The sequence below is a fragment of the Schistocerca serialis genome, chromosome 10 (assembly GCF_023864345.2).
Source record: "Schistocerca serialis cubense isolate TAMUIC-IGC-003099 chromosome 10, iqSchSeri2.2, whole genome shotgun sequence".
In the NCBI taxonomy this organism is placed as follows: domain Eukaryota; kingdom Metazoa; phylum Arthropoda; class Insecta; order Orthoptera; family Acrididae; genus Schistocerca; species Schistocerca serialis.
In genome coordinates this window covers 112,570,219-112,587,727 of record NC_064647.1, presented here as the reverse complement: position 1 = coordinate 112,587,727, position 17,509 = coordinate 112,570,219, and positions in this window count along the sequence as shown.

Genomic DNA, 17,509 nt, shown 5'->3' with positions numbered 1-17,509 from the left:
ATGGCATGGCAAGCCGTTCCACAGGACTACATCCAGCATCTCTACGATCGTCTCCATGGGAGAATAGCAGCCTGCATTGCTGCAAAAGGTGGATATACACTGTACTAGTGCCGACATTGTGCATGCTCTGTTGCCTGTGTCTATGTGCCTGTGGTTTTGTCAGTGTGATCATGTGATGTATCTGACCCCAGGAATGTGTCAATAAAGTTTCCCCTTCCTGGGGCAATGAATTCACGGTGTTCTTATTTCAATTTCCAAGACTGTAGTTACTGAGCGCTTAGTTAAAAATTAGTGCAAATAAACTCTCCACAGACAGTGAAATAATCCTCAACTCTCCCTAACCGCAAAACTGCGCAAATGATTGTTACTGAGAGACACATCCTTCTGGCGGAAATGGTACTGTGGCCAGCACCTGATACATACCTGTATTCACACTGCCAGCGGCTTTGTCTTTTGTACTCGACAAACGGCACCTGTCTGTGTACAGTATTACTATACATTCCTTCACCCTTTAGCGCACCGCGGCTGCTATCGGCTGTTCTCCGTGCTTTTTAGGCACCAATTGAATCATCTTTCACCAACACATGCACTCCCTCCATCGTCTGTGCTATAGAAAGTCAGAACTTTTTCCACAGACACAAGGCAATGTGAGTTCCACCGTTTTCAGCGGAAAACACGTCTTGCTGACGTGTACGAGGTGCATTCAAGTTCTAAGGCCTCCAATTTTTTTTCTAATTAACTACTCACCCGAAATCGATGAAACTGGCGTTACTTCTCGACGTAATCGCCCTGCAGACGTACACATTTTTCACAACGCTGACGCCATGATTCCATGGCAGCGGCGAAGGCTTCTTTAGGAGTCTGTTTTGACCACTGGAAAATCGCTGAGGCAATAGCAGCACGGCTGGTGAATGTGCGGCCACGGAGAGTGTCTTTCATTCTTGGAAAAAGCCAAAAGTCACTAGGAGCCAGGTCGGGTGAGTAGGGAGCATGAGGAATCACTTCAAAGTTGTCATCACGAAGAAACTGTTACGTAACGTTAGCTCGATGTGCGGGTGCGTTGTCTTGGTGAAACAGCACACACGCAGCCCTTCCTGGACGTTTTTGTTGCAGTGCATGAAGGAATTTGTTCTTCAAAACATTTTCGTAGGATGCACCTGTTACCGTAGTTCCCTTTGGAACACAATGGGTAAGGATTACGCCCTCGCTGTCCCAGAACATGGACACCATCATTTTTTCAGCACTGGCGGTTACCCGAAATTTTTTTGGTGGCGGTGAATCTGTGTGCTTGCATTGAGCTGACTGGCGCTTTGTTTCAGGATCGAAAAATGGCATCCACGTCTCATCCATTGTCACAACCGACGAAAAGAAAGTCCCATTCATGCTGTCATTGCGCGTCAACATTGCTCGGCAACATGCCACACGGGCAGCCATGTGGTCGTCCGTCAGCGTTCGTGGCACCCACCTGGATGACACTTTTCGCATTTTCAGGTCGTCATGCAGGATTGTGTGCACAGAACCCACAGAAATGCCAACTCTGGAGGCGATCTGTTCAACAGTCATTCGGTGATCCCCCAAAACAATTCTCTCCACTTTCTCGATCATGTCCTCAGACCGGCTTGTGCGAGCCCGAGGTTGTTTCGGTTTGTTGTCACACGATGTTTTGCCTTCATTAAACTGTTGCACCCACAAACGAACTTTCGACACATCCATAACTCCATTACCACATGTCTCCTTCAACTGTCGATGAATTTCAATTGGTTTCACACCACGCAAATTCAGAAAACGAATGATTGCACGCTGTTCAAGCAAGGAAAACGTCGCCATTTTAAGTTAAGTATTTAAAACAGTTCTCATTCTCACCGCTGGCTGTAAAATACCATCTGCCGTACGGTGCTGCCATCTCTGGGACGTATTGACAATGAACACAGCCTCATTTTAAAACAATGCGCATGTTTCTATCTCTTTTCAGTCCAGAGAAAAAAAATCAGGGACCTTAGAACTTGAATGCACCTCGTAAGATGTAAAGAGACATTCTGGCGCCACTCTGCCTCAGATCAGTGACGCGCCTGGACGCTCATCAGTCGGAGGGACTACCGCCGCGTCCCCCGAGCAGTTAACCGATCAATTTACATCGGAGGCAATAATTGTCCACTGCAAACATTCTTCATTTTGAATCTTCTCAAATTTTAAGGTAAATACTCGCAACACACAAGGTCATGAAAGTTGCCCAACACATACTGAGTATTAGTTCGCTATTCTCCCGCCTTGAGGGCGACACTAAGGCTCCTATAAACTTGGCTGAACTGTCCGCCAGTTTTGCCCCAAAGTATTGCCTAATGCTGCATTTTTACGTATGAGTCTCGATACCGGTGAAGTATTTTCATTGAATCTAAAGACGAATTCGTGTTGAAAAATGGGTAGCTGCTCAGTTGTGAACTGCAGTAACCAATGCAAAAATGATTTTCGCGTGTTAGGTTTCCGAGGGACCCTGAACGAAGAAAAAGATGGCCCATAAATTGCCACAGAGAGAACTGGGAACCGGGACCTTGCGCTCAACTGTGTATGGTAATTTTACGTTAATGAAAGTAATTACAAACATGAAAACTATTCTATAAAACAACGTTTTTCCCTCCAGTCGAAGACTATACTGTAGCTGTTAGTACAAAACTTTTCGAGGCCTGAGAATTTTCGGAAGTGGCAAGATGGAGAGGAATTCATTACGGTAATTTTTCGTATTTTTCAGCAACACTTGAAAATGGCTACACAGCCTAAACTACAGTAATTGTCGAAAATGATATCCTTCAAAAAATATTTATTGTTTTGTATTTGTACATCGTTATCATAAATATGCATGCATACACAAACTGAATAATACTTAAAGTCATGTCTTATATAGGTACAGAACGACGAGTGATAATTAAGATATTTTTATAGTGAATTGATCGTTATGCAAACGTAACATAATCTTCCAAAAATAGTTTTGTCCATAAATCAACAAGCAACAATTATTTTGTGTTTATTACAAAGACACTTAATACTAGTATGAGTTCTATATCATGGCTTTAATAAAAAATTATTGATCATTTATGACCAAGATTGTCCCATATTTTGACGACTCGTGTCAAATATTTTTCTATACCCGCGAACTCAAAGGTAAAATCGCGGTCGGCCCTTTGTAGAGTTTCACCACAGTATTAATATTGCACCTTGATACTCAAAAACGACCTTACTTGCTTTCAGCATGAACATGTCTGAGTACTGATTCTTCTGTAAGTAATATGGTGTTAACAGAAAATTTGCTGAGAAAATTGTCTCAAATACTTGCGAAACTTTTGGAGAAAGGACACCTGAAAAATTACTGAAGAAGAATTCTAAGGAAAGCGCTAAAAGTGTCTTTAAAAGTGGTTGTCTTTGATAATGTTTTTTTGTCTTCTGTAATTGTCAGTTTGGAGACACTAAGGACAGAAAAAATTGAGCTATAATGGTAGGTATGCTAAACGTGATATGTATTTATTATATTTTAGGATCCCATCTTCTGTGGTTATTTCCAGTCTGGCCGTGCTGCATGTGTATAGCCTGCTGAAAGTGTTCAAAACTTACACCAGTGTCTATATTGTTTGGAACAGTTTCATTATATATTTTATCACTGCGTTACATAGCTATAATAATTCTTCAGTACGCTGGTTAGGATTTTCGTATCGCAATACTTTGCAATTTTAATATTAGATGATTTCAATATTGCTTTATTATGATTCTCCCATTATTTGAACTCACTCTTGGAATAATTATATGTTATGTGCAAGTATTCTGTAATACCTGTTAAAATGACATGCATTAAACAGTTAATGCATGGAATGAATGAATTTCATCCCTGATTTCCACTTATTCATTACATTTTAGTATGTGATGTTCATTCTCACATAATAATAAATGTTCCTTTGCTTTCAGGGTCATCCTGATGACACTCGTGTGGCTGCATTAAATGAGGAAATTACAGCTTTGAAAAGAGAAAATGCTTCTTTAAAAACTGAGTTGGAAGTATAAAATAAAAGCATGCTGAAATTTTTATCTGCAGAGTAGAATGGCCAAGTGAAGGAATTATTAAAGGCCTGAAGCTAAATTTAGCTTTAGGTAAGCATGAGTATAGCTTCCTAAGATCAACTGGATTTCCCACGCATCACTACATCACACTCAGTAGGACAATAAATGGCATAGATTTAAATTATGGGATTATCGAATCCATAGTAGCACCACTCAAAACAAAAGTATAGGTCATGGACCTCAATGACAGGGAATGCTGCAGGTCGGTGGCTGAAATGGAACTGTGTGCAGATACGGCATATGATACTGTAAGTAATTCATTTACTGGACATGTTACGCTGTGATCCAAAGAAAAGGATTGGAAACCATTATACAGTTCTTTTGTTAAGAGGACTTAAAAATTCATGGAAACAAGTTAATTTCCATGAAAGTACAGGTCCACCTGCCACTGGCATAGAGATGAAACAGCTCATTACAAATGCAGTTACTGCTGTTAGAGCTGTTGGTCTTAGTGTTAGAGCTTTAATGTTGGACATAGGGAGAAATAATAAGGCACTGTGGATTTCTCTGGGAGTTTGTGTTAACAGGATCACTACAAATACTACATTTCAAATAGATGGTTCTCAAAATATACACACTTTTGCAGATGTACCACATTTATTAAAAAACATACGATCTGCTTTTCTTTCTCGTATTATTATTTTACCTCGGGGAATATGCGAAGCAGAAAGTCTACAAACTAAAGTTGTATCTTCAGGACACATTAAAGAGCTTTGGGCCTTGGTAACAGTGTTTGAAGAACGTTTGAGATGTTATTTAACCAGGCTGCATTTTTTTCAACTATTTTGACACCATGAATGTTGCACCAGCTGTGCAACTGTTTTCCATTAAAACTGCTGCAGCTTCAGAGAAGGCTGTTAGTTTAAAACAAATAAGTAAAGATGCTGTATCTACTGCTTGGTAGATGAGGTTAGTGCACGAGTGGTTTACTATCATGTCTGCTAGACACTTGAAGAAGTCTATAACAGTGAAGAACAGTGAAAAGAAATTTCAGTTCCTCACATGTGTTGTTGAAATTTTCCAAGACACGGAATTTGGAGAAGGATTAAAACCTCTTCAAACATTTATAATGTCTAGTATTAGTGAAATGAACATTGCAAGAGATCTCTTTTAACAGGGATTCAATTTTTGATTCCAGGAAGGTTGATGCAGGATGGTTTGGAAAATGTATTTTCTCAAGTGTGAAGAAAAGCAGGTGCTGAACCTACTGCATTATAAGCTCGGAGAGCCATGGAGCATGTGGTTGTTTCACAGTTGATCAGATGTATTGAATGCTAATTATACTGCTGATACTGCCACACATTGTTTCATTTCACCAGTGTAAATAAGACTTCTGATGTTACAACACCAGGCCTGTCAGGTGACAATGATTTAGAAAATGTGTACATCCTCATAAATCTTACAGATGCCGAAGATAATAACCTATATTATATTGCAGGTGCAACTGTAAATGCCCTGGCAAAGAGAAAGTTGTGCAGTAAATCTTTAGCTGCCTTACAGACTGTAAAAGATCTTAGTCAGCCCATTATTCCAGAGTATCATACACACTTGACACAATGTTGTGACGGGGGGGGGGGGGGGAGGGTTAAAAAGGCCATCATCAGGAATCTACAGAATCTGCAATGAGTCTGAGAAAGTGCTACAAATTTTCATACGCCCACTCCTACCATGTGAAATCAGGAAAAAGTGTAGTGACATAATTCTACCAACATGCCACAACCTGAAGGATCAAATAATATCACACTATGTAACAGTTCTGTGCAGAGGTACCACAAAGCATTTAAGTGATAAAAAGTCTCAGTCAAATTCATTTGGCTCTGCTTCATTCCACCAGAAGCAAAGGAAAGAGTAAATTGAGCACTGTCTTCTAAGGCTCTGTCACACATCATGTTCTACCACCTATTTTCCCTTCTCTCGGTTGTTGCCTTAATTTTTGCAGATCTTTCATTTTTGTGATAGTTCTGTTCAGTCATTACTTTAGAGTTTTTTAATCTTTTGGTTATTTGTTTCTTGTGTTGTTGTTTGTACTCTGTGTATAGATTTTTTTTGATGTGGAGGAGGTGATGATCGGATTGTTCTGACATCCACAATTTCCCTGGAGACTGGTGTGTTGTTGGATGATTTCGAATTTCATAGTTTCTTTTGCAGTTTCAGGAAATGAGTGGAGGTGATTTAGAGGTCAAAAATCATATTGGGCATTAAAATGTCATAGTAACACTTCTACATGCCTTGTAAGGATTTTGTTAGTGGTTTCTTCCAGATCATCTCAAAATTTTTCTGTCATGAGGGGGCTGTATTGTTGTAATTATTTGTGGGAGGTATGTGCATTGATTAACATATAGGCTTTCTGTCCAGATTGTATTGTGATGAGTTGTTATTTTTCTGATTTTAAGGTGAAAACTGTTACAGAGTTCTGTATTAGTTTGTGTACTACAAATCCTGTTCCAAAGAGAGTAAGATTTCTTCCCAGAATGTTATGGCTAGTTTCCCCTTGTGTATTCTGTATTTTTCAGAGACACAGTAGTCTATCCTGAGAATCCTGTTTCCTGTATTACCATAACTTTAATACTGAATTAATCTATGGCGTTTTACAGTTGTTTCAATTTACCTAGTTTTAGTAGTGTGTTCATATTCAGTATTCCTGTGTAATATATATTGAAGGTTTTGACGAGCACCATTTCTTCTCTTCGTGACATGCCTGGTCCCCTGGAATCTGATGATCAGTTCCACTACACGATTTTACTGACTGGTGCTCATAGAAGTGGATTCTATCCTCCTGTTATGTCATGATTATTGGCATGTGATGAGGTTTTACCGGTGGTTGTCACACAGATGTGTTTGGATTTTGGAGCTTTACCTGAAATGCTAGGCAGGGACCCTCAGCAGGTGTTGACTTCTGGAGCCAGAACCACCCAGGTTTTTTTAAAGCGATTGGTTCTCCGCTCTTATTACTTGCTAGAGGAGGCCTTAGACTTCGGTTGAGCAATGGTGGAGTTAAAATAAAGTAAAAAAATAAGTAAATCGTGGTAATGTTCTCCACTTGTAATCATGTCAAGTAGAGATGTTTACATCTGAATGTGTCCTTACAATTTCTTTTCAAATGTTGAAAAACTGTGTAAATTTCAGTGGATAATTCAATTCAGAATGCTACATTTTTTATAATATAAATGTTTGCGAACCACTTCCAAGGAGTAAGTAAAACATTCTATTTTAAACTTTACAATAAATAAAGGACAATATGAGTATGTTCTCTTACTAAAACCATACATTTATTTGGTATTTTTGTTTATAGGCTTTAATTTGTATATATGGTGTATTGTTCTCCTTTCTGGGAGTCCCTTTGTGTATTTTACAACTGTAAAACTTTGTACTGCAACCTACTGTATGTAATTTCTTTGTGCTAATTGTTAATAGAATAGTTTTTTTTTACTGTGCTGATGTTTCTTACTGAATAAAACAGCTAAACAAAGTGGACCTCTTCCCCACTCCCGAAAACTGTCACTGTGCACCATCTTGCCAATGTGTAGCAATAAAACCACCAATTTTACTGGTGTATTTCAATGTTGTGAATCTGCATAAACTATGACATTTTCTGATTAGAAAAGTGTATAGTAAAATGTGTAAGATGAGTTGTGAAATGAATGCATGAAAACTTTGGAATACAAATGGAATAGAAATTGTAAATATTGTTCCCATCTGCTACAGTGTTTACAGTTTTGTTGGTAGAAATTTGGCTATGTCATAATAAACCCCAGCTTAGCCAAACAAACTTTTATTAAATATATACACTGGGAACCCACTCAGAGCACAGCTTGTGTACACAAACTCTACAGCTAACAGAGAAATACAAAAAAAGTTTTCTGTATCACAGTGTTCCAGGAAAGACTTGTGTAAAGGCACTGACTCTACAGGCCATCCACTTAATAGAAACAATGGAATTGCATTTTGAAGGCCTAACTAATCAAAATTATAGGCGTTAATTCTGTGGAAACAGAAACTTAGATAATGTAACACGAGCTAACAATCTAGGTGTTCATGACAGTCGCTTCCGTGCTTTATGGTCATGTGTTATATCTAGATTGAGCAACAAAGCTATGTTCTGATATTTTTTCAACACTGTCACTGAGTTGTACAGACCTACTGATTAAATGATAGAGGAAATTATTAATAAAAATTCGTTTCATTGGAACATGATACAATGTTATTTCCATTCTCCCCCCCCCCCCCCGTGTACAATAAAAATGCCGCATTTCTTAAAGTACGTACTCATAATTTAAAAAAAATACCGTTTTTGCAAGTGCCTATATACGGACAAAAATTAATAAATCCCTTGAGTTTGTTACTGCATAATGCCCATATTTGATTTTGAAGAATATTGGGACCGAGTTCATTATTCATCACATTTAATATTTACGAAATACTGCTCAAGTTCCAGGTCCACATTTCATACCCATGTACAGGGCTATTACAAATGATTGAAGCGATTTCATAAATTCACTGTAGATCCATTCATTGACATATGGTCACGACACACTACAGATACGTAGAAAAACTCATAAAGTTTTGTTCGGCTGAAGCCGCACTTCAGGTTTCTGCCACCAGAGCGCTCGAGAGCGCAGTGAGACAAAATGGCGACAGGAGCCGAGAAAGCGTATGTCGTGCTTGAAATGCACTCATATCAGTCAGTCATAACAGTGCAACGACACTTCAGGACGAAGTTCAACAAAGATCCACCAACTGCTAACTCCATTCGCGATGGTATGCGCAGTTTAAAGCTTCTGAATGCCTCTGTAAGGGGAAATCAACGGGTCGGCCTGCAGTGAGCGAAGAAACGGTTGAACGCGTGCGGGCAAGTTTCACGTGTAGCCCGCGGAAGTCGACGAATAAAGCAAGCAGGGGGCTAAACGTACCACAGCCGACGGTTTGGAAAATCTTGCGGAAAAGGCTAAAGCAGAAGCCTTACCGTTTACAATTGCTACCAGCCCTGACACCCGATGGCAAAGTCAAACGCTTTGAATTTTCGGCGCGGTTGCAACAGCTCATGGAAGAGGATGCGTTCAGTGTGAAACTTGTTTTCCGTGAAGTGAACAGACAACGTGCGAATCTGGGCGGTAGAGAATCCTCACGCATTCGTGCAGCAAATTCGCAATTCACCAAAAGTTAACGTGTTTTGTGCAGTCTCACGGTTTAAAGTTTACGGGCCCTTTTTCTACTGTGAAAATAACGTTACAGGACACGTGTATCTGGACATGCTGGAAAATTGGCTCATGCCACAACTGGAGACCGACAGCGCCGACTTCATCTTTCAACAGGATGGTGCTCCACCGCACGTCCATCATGACGCTCGGCATTTCTTAAACAGGAGATTGGAAAACCGATGGATCGGTCGTGGTGGAGATCATGATCAGCCATTCATGTCATGGCCTCCACGCTCTCCCGACTTAACCCCATGCGATTTCTTTCTGTGGGGTTATGTGAAAGATTCAGTGTTTAAACCTCCTCTACCAAGACACGTGCCAGAAGTGCGAACTCGCATCAACGATGCTTTCGAACTCATTGATGTGGACATGCTGCGCCGAGTGTGGGAGGAACTTGATTATCGGCTTGATGTCTGCCGAATCACTAAAGGGGCACATATCGAACATTTGTGAATGCCTAAAAAAACTTTTTGAGTTTTTGTATGTGTGTGCAAAGCATTGTGAAAATATCTCAAATAATAAAGTTATTGTAGAGCTGTGAAATCGCTTCAATCATTTGTAATAACCCTGTAATATTACATTTCAGTTCTCGTGTTACGTAAAAATCGCATTCTAAAATCTCTCTAAACATGAATTGCCGTTCGGTGAACTTCCTATATGCAATACCAAATCCTTTATAACAAATATCGTAAAAAGTCACGTGAATAGGTTAACCACCCTCAAGGTAAACAATGCTGAAACGTCAGTGTTGGGGAAAACATGGGGGACGATTCAACCTGGTTTATAGGAACTCTAGGCGACATAGTTACGTCAACTACAACCCTGTACCTCGTCACATAGGTCAGGGAGCCTCAGTGGTGGTTCGCGCCGTAAACCGGAAGTGTCGACTCCTTCAGGCCGATTACCCCCTCCATGCAACTGGATTCGCCCCTTTGAATCCAGCCACGTATTGATCAGTTTGATTACAGTTAAATATTACGACTACATCACCAGTCTGGTGACATTCGACAATGAGCGAAGTATCGGAAGTACGTCCTCGTGACGAATCTCACATTGAAATATCAATATACCATTCTTCTGATGTAAAATCTCCCATACCCGTTACAGTTATCGATGGGTCGAATTCGCGTTTTTCGACCCCAAATCTATAAGTTCCTTATGGCCAGTCACAGTCATTTTCTTTGCATATATTGTATCATAAGACACAATAACTTCATGTTCAAGCAGCATATCATTTCTATTATTTATAGGCGTATAGCGTCTGATAAAATTATGGTATGTCCACACTCACACCAGCTAGGTGTCTCGATTCTCCTCAGCTCTAGGATATTATTTGATTTAGTTCTTCTAGCCAATCAGAACCGAGAACAGACTGTAAGTATTTTCAGTCAGCACTTCCAGAAGGTGCCACATCCCACCAAGACACTCTAAAACAAGTGTTGTACAGCACAGGCGTCTAGCACTGTGTGATGATCAACATCATTTCTGTGGACGAATGGGTTGGAAAGACATCGTCGATATGGGCTGGTGTACTGCAATAAACATCGCAGCCAAAAGTGCGACAAAGGAAATGTGAGGATCTGCTAAGCCGATGGGAGGACGTCCTTCATGTCCATGACGTTACAGCCCTATTGCCTTCCCTGTTTGTACACTATAGCAGATACAGTTGAACTCTTGCACTACTATGTCGTGCAGATGTTTACAAAATGCATCTGCCACACCTTACAGCCGGCTGTACTTCCAACTGGTCGAAATCACAGTTCCCCACGTCAGATGAATCCTCCTTAGAATATTTACCATACACGCCTGACGACTAACTTTAGTATTACTTTCCAATGGCATAACATTACCGACAAGTAGAATGATTCCCAATTATAGGTGTATAGCGTCAGGAAAATTAAGGCATCTGAGAGGCACACAAGCTGTGTATCGTTTTTCACAGCCTGCCATAGCTTCCCAGTATCAAAACACTCCCGCTTCATCGTCGTTTTCACATGTTCATCGAGGAATAAAGGGCGTAAAACGCCCTTACATCTCTTATTTATGTTATATACATTGTTGCACGATAATTGGCGTTTGCAAGTGCAGGAACTGATAGCCATAGCTAATTCTTTCGGATTCCCTTCACGTTCAGACAGCACTTTTCCGCGGTTAGAAGGCTGTCGGGTGTTCCATCCGTCACTGACTAGGTAGAGCACTGACACAACGAGAAAAATGGCACAGTCTTAGAGGGGGAAATTCACAACCGTGTAGAGTATGGGACTGCACAAAGAAATTCAGAAGCATAACACCTATGATTCATCGATACGAATGACAGTCTACAGTTATCCACCTATACATCTCCCAACCTCCGTATCATGTTCCTGTGACTTTCACGCTTCAAATACGTCAGTGTAACAGTGTCTGAGTCTTTACTGACAGCACAGTCTCAGCAGTAAGGTGACAAAGTGGACATCAGCACACATTGTGGGTTGTCTACATCAGAGGTAAATATACATTATGGGGCAAGCCCATTGTTCTCTTTTGACTGACAGGTCCTTAACCTATTATTCTGCCAAGAGGATTATAGCTCCCTGGAGATAATCTACCATTTTGATTGAAAGGTCATTAACCAGTTAAGTGGTTTTCCAAGAGATCCGTACACATCCCCCTTCCTCTCCACCTACCTCTCCCCCTCCTCCTCCCCCTCCCTTTCCCTCCTCCATCCATCTGGGATTTCTCGTCACTGATACAATCACACATTTCATATCAATTTAATGGAGTAATTAATTAAATCGGTAGAGTAATTAACCCCTCCCCCCTGGGGAACCCAACAGCTCCCTCCTCCACCTTGAAATTGGCGAGAAAAACACTGAAGTGATTAGCTATTTGATGGGAAATCTATTGCAATGTGTGGAATATTGTTAAAACAATTTAGACAAACTGTGGAATGTTGTTTATTTAAACAATTTATGAGACATGAGATAGTGTATGGAGTATATAGTTTATTTACTCATTTGTTTAGTGGATTTGGCGGGAAACCGATTGCAGTCTATGGAATAGCGTTTAAACAATTTAGACAATGTGCGAAATACTGGCTGGCCGCTGGGGCCGAGCGGTTCTGGGCGCTTCAGTCTGGAACCGAGCGACTGCTACAGTCGCAGGTTCGAACCCTGCCTCGGGCATGGATGTGTGCGATGTCCTTAGGTAGGTTAGGTTTAAGTAGTTCTAAGTTCTAGGGGACTGATGCCCTCAGATGTTGTTAAGTCCCATAGTGCTCAGAGCCATTTGAAACATTTTTGTGAAATATTGTTTATTTAAACAATTTATGGGATACAAGGCAGTGTATGGAATATAGTTTATTTATTTATGTAAGGATATTAGCGTGAAATCGATTGCAGTGTATGGAATATTTTTTAAACAATTTAGACGATGTGTGAAATATGGTTTATTTAAACAAATTATGGGACATGAATTAGTGTATGGAATATAGTTTATTCATTTATTTACAGAATTTGGTGGGATATCGACTGCTGTGCTATGGATTATAGTGTAAACAATTTACACAATGTATGGAATATTATATTTTTATACAATTTCCGGGATGCAAGGTGGTGTATGGAATATTCAAACTATTGCCAAGCTGTTTCCTTCCGATCACAGAGAGAAACATGTAATTAAACCGTCACAGATCATTTAAACATATCTGAAAAATTTTATCGCGTCTCGCCACCCGTGTGGGCTGTCCGCAGTCAACAAGTACCTGAGTGGTAATCGATCCTGAAACACTGCTGAAAGTAGTAAGTAACTAATTCCCGGCCACATGATCGTGATGTAGGGAATACAAGGCCGACGAAGTAGCTACTTCACACACACACACAAATTTACGATATCTCAAAACTAGTAGCAGGCTGTCACGTAATACACTTCAAAAAAATCGCTGCATACAAAGAAAGAGGGAGATTTGTAGTCTGCTTTGCAGATGACGCAGGGATTAGCATGGGATATTTTATTCCGCCGTGGACTCTAAAACTGCCTCAGCCTTGCTGGTGCACTTCCTTGTGGTACACTTCACGAACTGCTTCAGAAGTTATTAAATCTGGTGTGGAATATCACATCTTGAATATGTCAGAAATGTTGCTTCAAAAGATGTGCCACAGGAAATATTAATTAAATCATTAATACAGGCTTTCAAACAATTTGCTTCACACAGTTTAAATGTACTCAGAAGAAAAAAAAAAGATCGTCACTGCACAGTATTTTGCGTGCAAAAACAATAGTGTTTTGTTCATGACGATAAATTTCAGTAAATAATGCAACCTTATTATTATTATTATTCGATGTCACAATTCGAAGCGGTGATGTATGAAATGATAGTTGGAACTTTAAATTTAAACATGATTTTATACCGTGTCGGTTATGGAATTTCTGAGCACTACATGTCTGATAACTATATTTCCTTTTTTAAAACGCTACACAATTCCTAGATTGGTTCTCTCTGCTACACCAGGACGAAGAAGGAGGGAAGAAAGGTCTACCACGTAATGTGATAGTAACAGCCAGTGACGTGGCATGGTTGTAAGGGTTGGGGTGACTCTGCAGTTATTACTGGGAGACAAAATAGTACGATAAACAATCATTTAAACAAGTGAAGAAAATGTATCAAATAAGACAACAACAACAACTACTGCTACCACTGCCACCGTCACTAATAATAATAATAATAGTAATAATAATAATAACTAACTTGTTCAAGGAACGATGACAAATTTGTAGAACTCCAGTAGCAAGAGAAGAAGCACTTATATTTTCTTGTACACAAGTGCAATGTGCCTGTCTTTTCTTTCCAGGAATGACTCTATAACTCGGTCTACAAAGATCTGATCACTGGATAGGTCTCCAAGTAGTGTCTTTTCTATTGCTAGCGTGCTCAAACACGATAGCCAGATGTTGGACATCGAATTCCTTAAATAATTCTTCACTCGTTAAAGAGTACTCATGCTCCGTTCACTGCTTGCTGTAGTTGCGGGTAGGGTCAAATCCAAACGCAGGAACTTCGTTGTTTCTTCATAAACGGAGTCTAAATCATTGTTGACAATGTACTTTAAGAAGATTCTTGGAGATAAGTGTCTTTTCTCATCAGTGTATATGTTACACAGTTCACTTTCAAGTTGTCCTCGTTTGAAAAAAGTGTACTGTTCTAATAACTGAACTTGTTTCAAGTTCGGGAATTCTTTTTGATAGTTCGGGAAACACTTTTCGCTCAAAAGTTCAACAAACTGAATTTGGGGAAAGTCTTGAAATCTTGTTTACATCTGAACAATTTGCAAATCCAGTATTTCATAACTTAATGCCCTGAGAGATGTCTTTTGACTGTCACAGAATGATATTTTGCCATTCAAACACAAGCTGCATTTAATACATTCATCAACAAATGTTTCCATTCTTAATTGTCGTAAGAGTCTCAAAACAGTTCTTATTTGGTCGTGACAAGCAGTTATACTGAAAGATTTTAACTGAAGAACATTAAAGAGATGCTCAACATAAACAAAGCATCCTCAGTATAAGCAAAGCAAGTAGCCAAACATAGGATCATCCATTCGTATTTCATTACCACAGCACAGCTCAAAGATTCTGGGTCCTCTGAGAGTCTGTATCATCAATTATATAATTAAAAACACTATATAGCTCTGAGAAATGGCTAGGTATTGTTGAAACTGCCCTGGAACGAAAGTTCCAGAGAGTGTTGCTTGGATGTGGCAGTTTAAATCCTTTCTCAGTTAGCAATACAGTTCGTTTTGACGATTTGATGAAAAACGAATGGAATGCCCTAAGATCAACATGCAGACTTGTCGTATGGTTTTGGAAGCATGTAACAGTACTAAATTCAATTGGTGTGCGTAACAATGAATAAATAGCGCATAGGAACAGAACTGCTTCACCAATTGTTGTAGTCCTCTTTCTCTGTCCGCCATTACTAAAGCGGCATCAAATGTTTGGCTAAGTACTTTTCCTTCCACATTCCATTCTTTCAATACTGCATGAATAATGTTTGACAAACCTTCAGTAGTTTTACCTCTAGAAACATCGTAAAATCCAACGAATCTTTCCTCAATTTTTTCTGCCATACAGTACCTGAATGTTATACTCATTTGACTCTTGCATGGGACGTCTAATGTTTCAGCAGCCTGAATCGTAATGAAATTGCAGTTGTGAATTTCAGATTTTATTTTCTCATTAACTGCCAGAGTTATAATTTCCGTTACATGATTCTGTATATCTGGATAGATTCCCTTAAAGGTTGAAGATGATGACAGATGGTCTCGGATTAACTGCTATCCTTGAGATAGTAAATCGAACAATTCCCGATAGTTACCTTTGTTGCTGGAAGACTCGTCTTCTCGATGGCAGCAAAAGGCTAGTTCTTGTTTACAAAGAAATACAATTGCCTGAATAAGACGAGCCAATACTCTCCTGCTGGATGCAACTTGTTTGTTGTATTTTATTGCTGTCAGACGCACGGCTTCAGAAAGGGCGTGCTCAATTCTACTTTTGCCCAATAGCTGGAAATGGTTCTTTGTTCTGCAGGTGGCGTTTTGATATCTGATGCTTTTTGTGCTTTCCTGTCAACGTTCTTTATTGTACAAATGCACCATTCCTTTTCACAACCAAACAGAAGACATATGTAACAATATAATCCGTTATTAACCGCATTCGCAGTCAACCAAGTATACTTTTCGTACAAGGCTGTCTGAAAAGCTCAATTTTGTTGGGCTTCACTTAAAACTACACTGAGTATAGGAATAGGTCGTTTGTCCTTCAATTCGCACGTTTTTTCGTATGTTAGTGTAGAAAGAGGCGGTTTTGATAAAAATTTTACCAGGTGTTCAGCTGCTGGCTCACTCATGTTGCCGACACATCGAAAATAGGCACTAAAATCACACAAGAATGACTATGCACACAAACCGCGCGACTGTTTACTTCCGTGTTACAAGCCAGCATAGAAGCGGCAGAGACTAGTTGGGATGGCGAAGTACCTAGGGGTCATTATGGGAGTGGCAGTGACCAATGTATTACAAATATTTACTATTAAAAACACTACTGTGGTCATCTTCAGACCATTGAGTAGGAAATTCTTTCTATTGGAGAATCACTACTTCTCCAACAGAGAGAAGTTTCTACACAATGGTCTGAAGATGATGATGATGGTCGAAACAGGCCACCTTGATAAATAAATCGTGATCAAGACTGTTTTTAATAGTAAACCTAGGGGTCACCCTTGGCCGCAGGCTCACCAGGAAGCATCACATCTGTGAAGTCAAAGGGAGAGCAATAGGACGCCTTCGTGCCCTGTATCCGCTGCTAAACCCGCAGTCATCATTGCCACCACAACACGGCATCACGCTATACCTAATATTGGTCCGCCCACTGTTAATGTATGCAGCCATGGTCAGGGGGAAAGCCGCAGATGCTCACATTGTGACCCTGCAGCGGATACAGAACCGCGCACTGAAGACTGCCATGCATCTTCCGAAGCGCTACTCGACAAGCCAACTCCACGAGGACTCCAGGATCCTGCCTCTCCGAGACAGGATTCGCCAAGAAGTTCTACGAGGAAGCGGGCCACTCCCGCAACTGGATCATCCGAGGACTGGGCCAACAACCTCTCAGCACAGGCCAACCACGTGTTGGCCTGACCTGCTGAGGGATCAAGTTTTACTAACTCCACATCAGAGTGTGTTTATCTCTTTTACCGGCTCCACCAGCAACGACAAATCAACAAGAATGGTAAGATCTATTCTCTCCCCCTCTAACAACCCAACCACAACAAAGGTAAAAAATTAACTATGATCGCAGTGTTGCTCACGCTGCTAAATATTGCATTTTCGGGCAACAACAAAGTTATATCATGTGGCAGGTGTCATTGGAGCACAGTTAATAAAGTCATTTCTTGAAATAATGGATGAACTAGGCACTCATCTTTTCGTGTTTCCCACGCTGGTCTCGTTGTGAACTCATGGGACAGTCGTCGAAAATCTAGGTAGTTCTCTTGTTCGCATTGAACGCACTTTCAACGGTGAATGTTACACTTCAGATGTGTTACGACCCGTGGCTCTACCCTTCGTACGATCCCTGCGAAACTCTACATTTCAGCAAGATAATGCAAGACCGCATGTTGCAGGTCCTGTACGGGCCTTTCTGGATACAGAAAATGTTCGACTGCTGCC